Here is a 15,450-nt window from a genome sequence, read left to right as displayed (position 1 = left end):
TTAAGAGGTGTTTCATTTCAAGAAGCAGTTACTTGGGATGATTTCAAAGTTAGGTTACGCGCGATCTATGGGGGTGAGGAAGCCTTGGATGTAGTGTTAACGTTACGAAATACACTTAATCAAGCCACTATGAATCGGCTTAATGTTATTGAGAGAGCAGCTCTCATAGCTGATAGGCTTAACGAATATCAGGACATTTTAGGTAATTCCACTTGGGTTACTAACGATAACATCTCCGTGAAAGATTTTTTATGATTAATGTATTTAACTTGCATGACACTTATGTTGCCTGAAGCTTTAGTGCGGTGCTTTGATAAGAAGTTAATGCCTGCAAGTACGGAATTGGATGTATATAAACAGATAAAGAAACACATGTCCAAGTGTCCAGATCTCGATCCCGTGTTAACTCAAGTTTTTACTAAGAATGAGACAAAACCACAAACAGTGAACGTAATTAACAGTCCAGTAGCGGGAGTGACGTGTTACAACTGCAAACGTCAAGGTCACATAAGCGCAGACCGTAGAACGAAATTTTGCTCAGTTCACAACACAGCATCACATTCTTATAGTCAATGTTACACGCGTAAGACACAACAATATCCTAGAAATACACAGTCAATTCCACAGTCAGTTCCATATGGAAATAAAAAGAAAAATCCTCATTTTAACAATAAGAAACAACAAAATGTCAATGCAGTTCAGAGTCCGAAACAAACAAACACTTCTTCAAATATCGCTGAGCCTGGGCCGTCAAACCAGACCTCGCAAAGTCAGTCTAATTTTCAGAATGTGCAGAGCAAAGCAAATACCACATAGTTAACTCTAGAGGGGAAGAGAGTGATGTTGGGTCAAGGTCATTCATGTCAACATCAATAGTATTGAATAATCAATTTAATGTTATATCAGATAATTGTGAGACAATAGATTTTCCTATGAAACACATGGCCGAATTAAGTAACACAGTGCATGCTCCCGTAGATTTGCAACGAATTCATACAATAATAAGCCAAAATGAGTTACGGCCAACCTTATATGCTGTAAATTTAGAACACAAATCCTTTACGTTATTTTTTGACTCTGGTAGTCCACGTAATATTATGGATTTGAAGACGCATCATTTGTTGTTTCCGAACTTTCCGATTGAAAAATCAGGAATTAGACTTTCAGGTATAGGAAATAATGAATTAAACATCATAGGCATAACTCATTTTCAGTTCAGAGTCGGTAATCGCACGTTTGCCGATACATTTGTTGTTGTAAAAAACATTAATATGTATCCAGCTGTAATTATAGGATACCCATCTATGGGAAATCAAAACATTATCTTAGCTCCTGCCAAGCACGGCGTGTATATCAAAGGGAAATTCTATAAGTCTTCTAATACCTTAAAGTCAGTTTTGGATAAAAAGGAGACGACAAATGTAACCGTAACGTACGTTGAAGAACCAATAACTTGTCTCACTAATAAAGAAATAATATACGCAACCCAGCAGAATTCTCGTTCACCCGTAATATCATCTTGCACGCAATCTATCGAACCAAACATACCTTCGAATTTAATAGTGCAAATAAAGAAAACACTACCGGGATCTGAAATATTAATCCTTTCCGATACTTTGAAAACTAACGGATTGTCTGTCACACAAGCTATTTATACAGTAGGTTCACATCAGCAATGTAATATCGAAGTCTGTAATCATTTAAATAACACTTTAGTAATTCACAAAAATCAACACATCTTGGATGTAGAAGTTTATAAACATCGTATTCTTACCGTTGCTGAAATCAATCACTCTCAATCAGTTGCGGATGAATCCCTTTTGCGATCTATTAAAAATAAAATCAGTAAGGACATTCAAGACGAAGAAATTCAGCAGAAAATTTTTTGAACTTTTAACTAAATATCAAGATGTCTTTTCCACTACGGATGGATCCTTAGGAAAAACAGATGTGATCGAGCATCAAATAAGGTTAAAGGACAAGAAAAAAAATTATATATGTACCCTCGTACAGACTCCCTATGAAATTCCAGAATGAAATAAATGATGAAGTAGGTAAAATGTTAGAGGAAGGAGTCATTAGAAAATCAAATAGCCCTTATAATTTTCCTTTAATAGTTGTACCGAAAAAAGATCGAACATGGCGTATCTGCGTCGACTTTCGTCGTCTAAACGAGGAAACGATCCCTGATCGATTCCCAGTGCCATGTACTGACAATATTTTGTCTTTGTTAGGTCAGAATAAATATTTTACCAGTTTGGACTTACTTAAAGGCTTTCACCAGATATCATTAGAAGAAGATAGTATCCCATACACAGCCTTCAGCACAGCCAGGGGACATTATGAATTTTTGCGTTTGCCTTTTGGTTTACATTGTGCTCCTATAACATTTACAAGAATGATTAACATAGTGTTTGGAGACTTGTTAGGGGATATATTGCATGCCTATATGGATGATCTTGTAATCTTTTCCAACACCTTAGAAGAACATCTACGTAAGTTAGAACTAGTACTACAGAGATTAAGACAACATAACTTAAGGGTAAAGATTAGTAAGTGTGAATTTTTCAAAACAGAATTAATATATTTGGGTTTCATGGTGTCAAGCCAAGGTCTTAAAGTAGTCCATGATAAGGTGTCGGCTATACGTAATTTTCCCATACCTACTAATGTCAAGGGAATACAGCAATTTCTGGGTTGTAGTGGATATTACAGGCGTTTTATACGCAACGATTCAATAATAGCCGCTCCTTTAACTGATCTTAAGAAAACTTTCAATCAATCAATCAATCTTACGAAGAAGGGCGTAGATTTCATATGGTCTGAGCAACATCAACAGGTGTTTAATACTTTGAAAGATGAACTGTGTAGTTCTCCTATCTTAAAATTTCCTGACTTCGGTAAGGAATTCTTCATTGCAACAGACGCCTCAGACTTAGGAGTAGGAGGGGTATTGCTTCAGCAATATGATAAACAGTTTTTCCCGATAGCTTTCTATTCTCGAAAATTGAGAACTTCCGAAAGTAAGTATGCAGTAATAGACAAGGAAGGACTAGCTATTGTTAATTCGCTAGTGAATTTTAAGTTCATAATTTACTGTTATCCCGTTAAGGTTCTTACTGACCATAAACCACTAACAGAGTTCTTTAAAGGCTTCAATCACAGCCCTAAACGAACTCGGTGGCATTTGATCATTCAAGATTTTGGCGCAAGAATCGGGTATTTACCTGGGAAAGCAAATATCATTGCGGATGCATTATCACGCAACCCCGTGTCATCTTGTACGGAGCCTTTAGCTGAATTAATAAATATATCAACATCCATGCCTATTGTAAAAACAATATCTGAACAAGAAGATTTAGGCTGGAGTGCTGAATTGTTACAGACTGAGCAAAGAAAAGATCAGAAAATAGAAACAATTATAAATGCTTTGAAAGGCAATCATAAAGAAAAGGAATATAAAAAGTATAAGCAGCAGAATTATATAATCAAAGATAATATTCTGTGTAGGACTGTGACAAGGAAAACCCGCGATACACCACATGTAACTAACGACCAGGTAGTAGTACCAATCTCACTTTTTTCCACTGTCCTGAATTGGTTGCATTCAAATCCATACATGGACACCCTGGGTTCTCATTAATGTCACAGAAAGCCAAATCATTGTTTTATTGGCATACAATGCTTACAGATATAAAAAGACACATAGCTAATTGTCGCACATGTCAGGAAAACAAAGGGCATACGAAAACACCTGTCAGCCTAGGAGCTTATCCTGTGCCCAATCAACCCTTTGAAAGAATACATTTAGATTTGTTAACAGGATTTTACGAGTCAGACAGAGGAAATAAGCACCTTTTAGTAATTATAGATGCTTTAACTCGATATACAGAACTAATAGCGCTTAAAACTAAAACTGCGATTGAATGCGCTAGGAAGTTTTACGAGTGTTACATTTGTAAACATGGAATTCCACACATGATAATCTCAGACTCGGGTGGTGAATTTAATAATCACTTTCTTACCTCATTGTGTGAATTCCTCAACATAAAGAAGATTAATACCATGATATATCACCCAGAGTCGAATGGGCTAGTGGAAAGAGCAAATAGGAAGATATTAAATATATTGAGGGTAACACTATGGGGATCAGACCCCAACTGGCATATTGCAATACCGGCGGCACTGAGTACTCTGAATCATTCATATCATATATCAATTAAAATGTCACCGCATGAAGCATTGTATGGTACCCCAGTTAGAACACCTTTCCATGTATTAACGCCTACAACTAATCTATCAAATCCTTTAAAAGAGTGTATAAATGCAAGTATAAGTCAATATGATATTCTTCGAAAGAATTTAGAAGAATCACAAATCATAATGAAAAGGAATCATGATAAAATAGCGAAACCAACTAAAACATATACCGTGGGTGATAACATCTATATTCAAATCAATGTCAGAAAAGGGCTCAACTATAAACTAACACCTAAGTTTGAAGGCCCATTTAACATTTTGGAAACATTAACGGCCAATAGGTTTAGAATTCAAAACGTAGCCCAACCCACGGATGAGAGAATAGTACCATTGGCTCACATAAGAAATTAAAAAGAAAAGAGAGGAAAAGAAGTGAGGGAAAATTCTGTTCTGTTTTGTGTGATTAAAAGTTTTCTTTTTAGTACAGGAGTAATTACATATGTTTTTTCTCGTTACAGGTTTCCAAGATGAATCTTTTGTTGTTGGGAGGGATATTGTTCGCTCAGACATTTTTCTCGTATGGGATGAGTTCTAAGACTAAAAATGTATGTTTTAAATATGGCAATATAGTTGAAAGACAAGAAGACATTTTTATTACGTCAAGTAACGTAATGGTAGAAGTGAATATGCAAGCAATTTTTCTTCAAGAGAATGATGTCACTAGCTTAAGAACCGCCATTTCAAGGTTTTCTGCATCATTGGATGAGTTGCATAGAAGACATTTTCATTTGACTACTAAGAGTTTGCTTGGATCAACATTAAAAGTTGCAGAGATGCTATCTGATGACTTGAAAAATAAGACTGGCGAGACAGGATCTTTGGCTTATGACCTTTTGATGTGGACTGTAGGACACGAACATAAAGAAAGACGGAATCCGTTCATTTATGCTGCATTAAGCATCTTTGGGTCTGTTGCAAGTTTAGGTTTAGGAATTTCCAATCGTCTTAAAATTAGTAATCAAAATAAGAAAATTGAGTTCTTGACTCATAAAGATGAATTGATTATGTCAGAACTAAGGGATCAGTTAGCTTCAATCAATAAAATTATGGGTTTGTTAAATGAACATTCAGATAATATCGTTCAAATTATGGAAGTACAGGATTTGTTGGCAACATTAACGTATTATGATTCAAAGATAGATCACATACATAACAGAATTGCATATTTCATTGAGAAATCCAAGAATTATGTAGAAGCTATCACGTTAGCAACTAAAGGTGTATTGTCGCCCCATTTGTTGCCCATACGTTACTTAAAATTAGTTCTAAAGAACGGAAGGGATAAACTAGGCTATGTTCCTTTGTTAGACGAACATAGGTTAGAATTTTATTACAGCCTAATTACAGTAAACGTAGATAATAACAAGATTAGGATTACAATTCCCTTTGATTCTTCTGATGCCTGGCAATCTTACAGGATATCACCATTTCCGACTTTCATGACGAATCACTCAAATCCAGTAATATCCAGTTTGACAGGACACGTATTGATTTCCCCAGACAAGGAAACATATACGGTCATTAAAGACTTAAATCAATTAACTCACTGTTCAGACGCAATGGATAGAAAAATATGTACAGCTGACTCATTTGAATTCCGTAAAAACTTAATAGATTCATGCGAGTTAGGTATAGTGCTAGACGGTGCTCTCTCCCATACAAGTGAAAATTGTCTGGATAGGCTTTATCCCTTTGACAATAAAGAATTCAATTGCAGACTGAATAATGGCTCGTGGATACGATACGACAAGGACGGCTTCAATGTATCATGCCCTGACGGATCCACGTCCTTTACACACATCTTCGTCGCAGCAGATGATTGTGTAGGGACTTACCCGAATTCCATGGTGACTGGTCTACGGACAATCATCAGAGAATGAGCCTACTTCGCGAACTTCACGTGGACCTCTACAATGCCAGCACTTCCTCTCCCATACAACGGACATGTGACAAAGTGGTTGATGAAACTTACCGAAAAGGACCACCTGTCACCGACTTATAAAGAAATTCTTCACCCCATACTACTGGCTGGTTTGTGTTTCACGGTGGTGATATTTATCGCCGTGAACATCCTTGTTTGGCGTAGGTTACGGCACAGCAAGCGGCTAAAAAGGAATGAGTTGCATAGCCCCGACAATACCCCTTATTTAATCCAGTTCAAAGCTGTTTGAGTGGCCACCTCATTCGCTAAGGGAGTAATTTGTCGGGAAGATGTTTGTATGAAAAGCTGATTAGTACGCTAGTAATATGTAATTAAAGAAATTCTCTACATTTGCATTGTTAAAAATACATTTAAAACAACATTTAAAAAATAAATAAAATAAAAAAGGATATAAATAATTTTTTCTCTCGGCATCTAATAAAAATATATAAGCCGGAATGTTAAAAAAAGAAAAGAGAGAAAAAAAATAATAATAATAAAATATATAACAGAATCTATGGGCATCTAATAAAATATATCAGCCCTATATATATATATATATATATATATATATATATATATATATATATATATATATATATATATATATATATATATATATATATATATATATATATATATATATATATATATATATATATATATATATATATATATATATATATATATATGTACGAAACCGTGGTACGTGTACGTACCAGGAATTCGTGTTTGTGCACTAAAAATTGAGTATCTTGTTTCTGACAAAGGTAACAATTATTCTTTATCAAGTTACCGAATCATATGTAAGTCAGAATTTATTTTGTTTTTTGGTACCATGTAATCATTTGCTAGCAATGTACCATATATATGATCTTGGTTTTATCATGCATTTTTCTTTTTGCTTTGGTAATATCTTTTTTGTATGCATTATTGTTATTATTTTTTAATGTGCCTATTTGGACATTTGTCCTCAGTTGATTATGGCTAAAGTTAAACAAAGAATAATACGTATGTCCAGTCACACCTAATAACCATGTTTCGGCTTGTTGTTAAATTTTTGTAAAAAAAAATTGAGATAGCTGGCCGAGCTTATGTAATGATTAGAATAGTTAATATTACATGTTTAAAACAAATGACGTAATATGTCATGTTGGTTGGAAGAGCTAACCCTGGGATTTGCTGTAGTCATTCAAATTGTAAACAGGACCTATAATGCAAACCTATGCAAACCTCGGCAAATTGACATTCTTTCTTAACGTCAACACATTGTCTCCTCGTGTGAAAGTTTGTGACGTCACCGGATGCAGGTGTCTTCCGATTTCGTCATGTGGCTAAAGTAAACCAAGCATACGATATCTGTGATATCGATAATTTATTCAGTTCATATCTAAACTTCACCAGAATTGGTCATCTGGACCAACACAGCTTCCTCCAGTGATGGAGATGTTTAACTCTGTTGTTTTATAGAATAAAACTTAAAAACTATTAAGATGTATTCAGTTAATCCATTTAAATACATCTGAAAACAACTCATACTCAAATGTGTGCTTAATACAGTAGCATGCCAATACATTTAGTGAAGCAAATAATTGCTGTGTTAAATTGCTTGACGAAATGCTGTTGGTGCTCTCTTTTTTCATGATATTTCAAAGACTGTCCATCTAACATTATTAAAATTGGGAATATTCTCGGAGAATTTTCTGTGCTGTATTCAGACTTTGGTGTGAAAGACCATGTAAGATTTCAAGGTATTTTATGGATTTGAATAATTTCTCTCTCTATGGTGGGATTTTAGATAAACTGCCATAGACTGCTTTAAAGATATTTCTCCTTGGACAAAATGTATTCTAAAACAGTTAGCTTTAGTAATTGTGAGATCTCCGCTGGTCTACATACAGTATTTTACAATATAAGGAAGACAATTTTTGAGAGGGTATATTTTTTAAACTTTTATAATTGAACACTTCAAATTTTTTAAGATTTATTAGTGATTATACTAGTGAGCTCCAAATGAGCCTATTTTTCATTTGACAGTTTGTCCCAAGACTTTTCTCTTCACCAGAAGGGCACTCATTGTAATAGAAGCCCTTGTTGCTATATACGGGTATGAATAACAGAATGAGTACCTAGGGTTATGGTGGCCGATGTGGTAACGTCCTTGACTGGTGAATGCCAGACTGGGCTTCGAGTCCCGCTCAGACTCTTTAGTTTCTTTGGTCGCTGCAACCTCGCCATCCTTATGAGGTAAGTATGGGAATTTGGTGGATCCTATAGGTCTATCTGCTGAGTCATCAGCAGCCATTACCTGGCCCTCCTTGATCCTAGCTTGGGTGGAGAGGGGGCTGGGGCACTGATCATATGTATATGTGGTCAGTCTGTAGGGCATTCTCCTGCTTGGTTGGGCAATTTCACTGTCCCTTGCCTCTGCCATTCATGAGTAGCCTTTAAACATTTAGGGATTGTAAAAGAAGCTGAGAAAGAGAGAGAAGACGATGGATTGACGAACTAAGAAAGTTACCGGGTGTGGACTGGCACGGAAAGACCTTAAACAGATGTAAGTGGAAGGACATGTCTGAGGCCTTTGTTCTGCAGTGGACTAGTAATGGCTGATGATGATGACATTGATACTGTAATGTTCTAACTGCTAACCATTTATGATCGTAGGGAGGTCCAGATTCCCAGTTTCCTTGTCCTCCTTCTTCTTTAATTAATTTACATCTCGCATTCCCACCCATCCTGTGCTAGTACTGTAGTATGATTGCCATACTAGACTCTATACATTTCCCCATTGTTTCCAGAGGCTGTAGGATCCTGTGCTAGAAGTAGACCATGGTAATCTTCTAATAGAGTCTTTGATAAATTACTGTATGTTAGATGTCCAACAATAGAAACATCTTTTCCTTTAAGTGATATTGGGTCTTAGTTTTTCTGTGGTTAACATGTTAATCTAGGCTTATTTTGTTCTAGAGCTTCACAAGTATCCCATAATATTTTTATTTTTTATTTTTTAAGGATTTAAACAAGAATATATTAGGTCATGCACAGTAGTTTCTGCAGCTCGTTTATCATCAACAAGCTATGTCAGATTTATTCTTTATAGTGTCCTGGTGGGTTCCTTGTTGTTGTGAAATAAGTAAAAGCAGTGTTTCAGGAGTTAAGACCCAATTTTGTTTGATAGAGTATTACTTATTGGATGCTACACGCGTGAATATTTATAAGTCACCAGAAAGAATAATGAACAGTTATCAAGTTAACAAAAAGTCATTAATACTGTGTTTGATAATTTTATGGATATCAAATATTTTTGTCAAGAGGGTAATGGCTAAGATTGGTTCCATAATTAGCCCCTTAAAATGGAAAGCATGTTTAAAAAAGTTGTTACATTATTTAATAAAAAGGGCTTCTTTAAATATTCGTGGAATTTGTGTGATGCACATTTGTATTCATACTGTACAGTATAGTACTATGCTTTTATACAAATAAGCTGTATATTATTTCTTTTCATTCCAGGTTATTTTCTCAAGAATATGGTACTGAAGAATAACCTTTATCGAACTGAAGTAAACTTGCCCAAGATACTTTTTCTCTTCATAAAGAAATGCTTTTCCTGAATCTTTTTGGAAAGACATAACCAATGTTCTTGATAATTATACAATCACTACCGCATTCCCTTTCTCAGGAGAGAGCGGGTAAATATGGCGATTAGTAATGGTAGGTGTTTGTTGAAGTTGGTTTTTTATACAAATATTTCAAAAAGCATGTATTTGATACTTAATGTTTATCAAGATGTTTATTCAAAATTGCCTGTTTTGTTTGCTTCTTTACAGTAATAAATTAATGAGGAATATATTTCTATTTCATGGGGAATTTGGAGCTACAGTACTTTTTGCTATTAATTTCTGTTTAACCTGTGGTTTTTGTTAAGCTATATGATTTGCTGAAATTATTAACAAATATTCCGTTTCTAAATTAGCTACTTTCTTGGTAATTTCTTGGTGACCAGCATGATTGTGTTTTAGCTTAATACATTATGTAGTATGATGGAAGCAAAGATTATGTGTTTAAGTACATACAGTAGTACAGTAATGTTGTTATTGTGATTAATTAGGGTTTTTAGTTACAGTGAGTCACTGTAGGAAGTGAATTTGTATGAGGGTATGGATTAATAACAAGATAAGTAGGGGTGGGAAATAGTTTGTCTGTGTAAATTATTTAAAGTTGATGCTGCTTAGCAAGAGTTTGGGTAAAAGCCTAATAAATGTATAGTATTAGCTGATGCTTTATTGTTTATTTAATTCACAAGTCTGTTTAACTTAAACCACATATGAAGAACATTTGGTCCCCTCGTACATAACTTTGACATGAAGAGAAATTTTCCCCATCATAGAAAAGCTCATGGTTTACATTTATTCTTACATGAATACAAACCATTATCGTGTAATAAGAGTATGTTTTCAGTGAAACTGGGTACAATTGTTAAAGCTTTCTAACGAGGTAGTGATAGTTACTGCCGGGTGGCAATGAAACATCGCTCACTCAACAGGCTACTGTGCTGAGCTCCCACTTTGTTTTCAACGGCTATTAAGGAAGAGGAGAGGTTTTGCAGCCACAGTATTTCCTAATAACTTTAACTGGGCGACAGTTGTATGTGCATTCTACATTCTTCCTCCTATTAGACAGCATTCCAGTTTGGTGCTTATTCCCTCGAGAAATAGTGGCTTGGTTACATCAACATAACCCTGAAGAAGTTGGCTTTTGTAGGACATTCCTGTGTTTCATCGGAGCTGCCACCAAGTGTGAAAGGAAGGGATGCCATTCTACTAACAGTCATTGCCTTCCCTAAAAGGTGCATTGTGCATCGTTTTACGACAAAAGCTTGAATGCTGGTTGAGGGTTTTGTTGTGATGTAGGTACACTGGCAAGGACTGGAGCTATGGTTCCTTTCTGGGACGCCGTACATTACGATGGTCATAACAGACAACTTTCAGCTATGCAGGTAAATTTTTAAAATGAGCCTGAACTTGCGAGGTGTCTTTTATACACAGTGTAACTTGCAAGGTATCTTTTTTTACGCAATGTAACTTGTGAGGTGTCTTGTATGCACAATGAGTCGGTGCCTTAGATGTTGATATTCTGGCCGTAGAGAAAGGGAGAATATTTCTAGGTAGTAAATCTACTTTGAGAAGCACATTTAGTGTTCAATCGCACTAAACATGGGCTTTTTGAAAAAAGTCTCTTAATATTTTCAGTGATCAGTGTCATGCATTCTGAAGAAAAGTTTTTTCTTTCTTTCATTCTACCCTGTTTCAAGTAATGTTCTCCTGTCAAGTCTTTAGCTGCTGACTCTCATCTTAATTTGTTGGACAAAAACTTTTGTCTATTACATTTCTTATTCCTGATCTGGATATTAAACTTTGGCACTGCACACTCATTCAGTTAGTTCTTTATGAATGTTACGCAAGATTTTTCATATTCTGACCATCCTTTGCATATAGATATTTCCAGACTGTACTATCTTTTACGTAGCACATGTACTAGGTATGCAATTTATTCTAAGTCTTGCCCTCTCCATCATAACGCTCAATACACAGTATTCAGGATTTATTATAGCTGTGGCCAGATTGTGAAATGATATTCCTAATCAGGCAATTGAATCGGTGGAACTTCAGCAGTTCAAACTTGCAGCGAATTTTTAATGTAAACAGGCTAACATAAGTCTCTCTTCATAGTTTATATATGACAGATCCATGATAATATTTTTACTGATCTTAAGATACTTTAGATGGGTCTCTGGAGGCTTTTTCATTAGATGATTAACCTCTTTTGAGAGAGCAACTTCCGATGGGACTCTGGAGGTTTTTGCATTAGATGATTAACCTCTTTTGAGAGAGCAACTTCCGATGGGTCTCTGGAGGCTTCTGCATTAGATGATTAACATCTTTTGAGAGGGCAACTTCTAATGGGTCTCTGGAGGCTTTTGCATTAGATGATTAACCTCTTTTGAGAGAGCAACTTCCGATGGGTCTCTGGAGGCTTCTGCATTAGATGATTAACCTCTTTTGAGAGAGCAACTTCCGATGGGTTGCTTCTGCATTAGATGATTAACCTCTTTAGAAAGGGCAACTTTATATGGGTCTCTGGAGGCTTTTGCATTAGATGATTAACCTCTTTTGAAAGAGCAACTTCCGATGGGTCTCTTGAGGCTTCTGCATTAGATGATTAACCTCTTTTGAGAGAGCAACTTTAGATGGGTCTCTGGAGGCTTCTGCATTAGACGATTAACCTCTTTTGAGAGAGCAACTTCCGATGGGTCTCTGGAGGCTTCTGCATTAGATGATTAACCTCTTTTGAGAGGGCAACTTTAGATGGGTCTCTGGAGGCTTTTGCATTAGATGATTAACCTCTTTTGAGAGAGCAACTTCTGATGGGTCTCTGGAGGCTTTTGCATTAGATGATTAACCTCTTTTAAGAGGGCAACTTTAGATTGGTCTCTGGAGGCTTTTGCATAAGAGGATCAACCTCTTTTGAGAGAGCAACCTTAGATGGGTCTCTAGAGGCTTCTGCATTAGATTAACCTCTTTTGAGAGGGTAACTTTAGATGGGTTCTTGGAGGCTTTTGCATTAGATGATTAACCTCTTTTGAGAGAGCAACTTCCGATGGGTCTCCGGAGGTTTCTGCATTAGATGATTAACCTCTTTTGAGAGAGCAACTACAGATGGGTCTCTGGAGGCTTTTGCAGTGTTGGTGACTTATTTTGGAGAATATAGAGGAATAACTAGGCTCCTCAATGGTCGGCTGGGTGTCCGATGAGTAGAAATTTACTTCTTTAATGGATTCCATATGTAATAGATTGACAATGAGATAATAACTTAGGTGGTCTCCAGAATGCAGTGATGCTATTGGTGTTGATTTTGTTAAGGCCTTAATGTTCTCCCTGCTATGCAGTAGTTGCTGTTTCTGTGCCTCCAAGGAGTCTTTTTGAAATGGACAGGCCTTTGTTAGAGTGAAAGCTCCAAAGGGCCTAGTTGATGTGGCAATAGGATCAGTCTTATGGAAAATCCAAACAATGGTCCTTCCATGAGGTTCCCGGTAGTGGGTAGGTTTTCTCACTTAACATCAGGTTTGGGGAACTTTTATCCTAACCCTGTGACCTATTGTGGTAAGAGGGTCTATCAAATTCCTCTGCCTCCAATCCTACTGTGTTAAAGGAACCACTCCTTTTCTGAGTTATTTTGATAATCCGGTCAAAGCTCATCTTTTGAAATTCAAGATTATAAAATCCCAGCAAAGAAAGTGATAGAGTATGAGTTAGATCTCTCCCAAGGATTTTATAACTGGTTACTCCCAGTTCCAAAGGTGTCAAAAGGTCTAGCCGAGTTCTAGATCTCTAGATTTCTTTATTATGATCAGTATATGTAAGTTCTTACAAAGTTTAGAATTTAATCTCCCTCAACTGTCCTGGGAATAATATGAGATTAGATATTTTTGATTAACTTAAACTCTTAATTTAATATTCCTCTGCTCATGACCGGGTCAAAGATTTATTAGTTCAAGGGTCTGCGTTTTGATCTCAGGATGGCCTTCTAGTGTTCACCAGAATGATGGCTACCATTTTGATATGGCTGAGGTTCCTGGGCAATGGAGTTATTTTGTACCTGGATTACTGGATAATTTTGAACCTTGTCAACAATATCGAGATTTTTGTTTACTGCTTCCTGCTCAAAGGATTCTATGTTTTTGGATGATAATAGCATGTTACAATAAGCTATTCCACCGAAAATTAGGGTTCAATCACTTATTGATTTATTTGAGAATTTCAAGATGAAAGAATCGACAGTTCGGATGTGGATGAGGTTACCTAGGAGCATGGATCCTGGGACCCCAGAGATCACAATATATGAAGACAACTGATTTAGAGGGTTATTCATCCAAAACCACATGGAGGCTGTCCAGCCTCCACTTTCTCCAAAAAGGATTTATCTTATTTTTTTAGGTTACATGAGGTAGCTTATCAATTTTGTTACAAGATTCCCTCCTTGACCTGCACCAATAAAACGTGTGTTTTAGTAATAAAGAACACTGTTTTGCTTAGAAGTTTTGGTTTTCTTATTAGAGTGAATTTACTGGGTGCTGCTATTGCTGCAAATTTGTAATTAATTTGACTTTTATATTTTTGTCATCTTGTCACAAAGTAATGTAGAAGTTAAACATTGGGATAATATTGGTTTCGTAACTTGTTCAATAAATGCAATATATATTAATTTCCTGTATAGAACAAATTTATCAAGTGTCATCAGAAATATTATGAGAACCATAGTTTATTCGAGGTAATTATTAATGAAAATAAACTATTAGTAATGGTTATTTTATTAAATCAGTAAAATTTTACATAACACTACCAGTCTTAGTTTATTTTATAGAAAATGGAACACTAATTTGTATCTTTATTTTTTCAGAAAATGTGTAATGAGGGAACTTGAACAATCATCACAACACACACATGAAGAATTTATACAACAATGCTGGATGAAACCACACACATGAAGAAATAAACAATGTATTAAACAGTACTTTTGACTAGATAGAGAGGCGGTAAAGAATGAAGGAAGTGGCTAGTAAGTCTTCTACGCAACTCCACCATCAAACAAATAAAAGCTCATTCGCCTGTAAATAATAACAAAAGGGAAGAGTCACCAAAGAAGAGAGAATTGCAATTCCACGGCGACAGGTTACCATGAGAAGAAACTTAGCACCTGATCACTTCATCTGACTTAAGAAGGTTCTTCTGGAGGTTAAGGATGAAAAGTGTAATGGATCATGTCCACTAGAATACAACTCGGATAGAAGAGCCTGTTTCTAATGGGATTAACTAGGGAAGATGGTTATACGAGGAAATCCTAACACAAGAAGAAAAAGGTGACTATTAAAAACAGAAGAAAACCACTATTTAATGAAGAGAGCTGAAACTGTAGGAAAAACTCCTCCACCAAACGGATCAAGGTGACAGAACCTACCATCATTAAAAATTAGAGACAATGTTTAAAAGAATAAAATAAGGAAATAAAATAAGGAAAAGCCCAGGTGTTTTGGGAAGAGAAACTATGAAGTTTTTCATTATTAATGAGACATATGACAGAGGAAACAGGATGTTCTGGCAGAAACCTACCATGAGAAAGGAAATGTCACCACCAGACCTAGATTACCACAGAATTATGCACAAGAATTTAGCATTAATAAGGTGTTTCCAATAGGATCTTTTTCTTTA

The 15,450-nt window shown here is 35.8% G+C and overlaps 1 long non-coding RNA gene across 1 annotated transcript in view; it reads left to right on the top strand.

Moving 5' to 3' along the window:
* The window catches only part of LOC137638332 (uncharacterized), a 45,460-nt gene extending 30,394 nt beyond the window's left edge, over window positions 1-15,066 (top strand). Inside the window, exons 2-3 of the long non-coding RNA XR_011044063.1 lie at window positions 9,695-9,895; window positions 14,642-15,066. This is a non-coding gene — a long non-coding RNA (uncharacterized lncRNA). The remainder of the gene's footprint in view (window positions 1-9,694; window positions 9,896-14,641) is intronic.
* Window positions 15,067-15,450: the final 384 nt, after the last annotated feature.

This window comes from Palaemon carinicauda, chromosome 3 (assembly GCF_036898095.1).
Source record: "Palaemon carinicauda isolate YSFRI2023 chromosome 3, ASM3689809v2, whole genome shotgun sequence".
NCBI lineage: Eukaryota > Metazoa > Arthropoda > Malacostraca > Decapoda > Palaemonidae > Palaemon > Palaemon carinicauda.
This window is presented reverse-complemented; position numbering and strand designations above follow the sequence as displayed.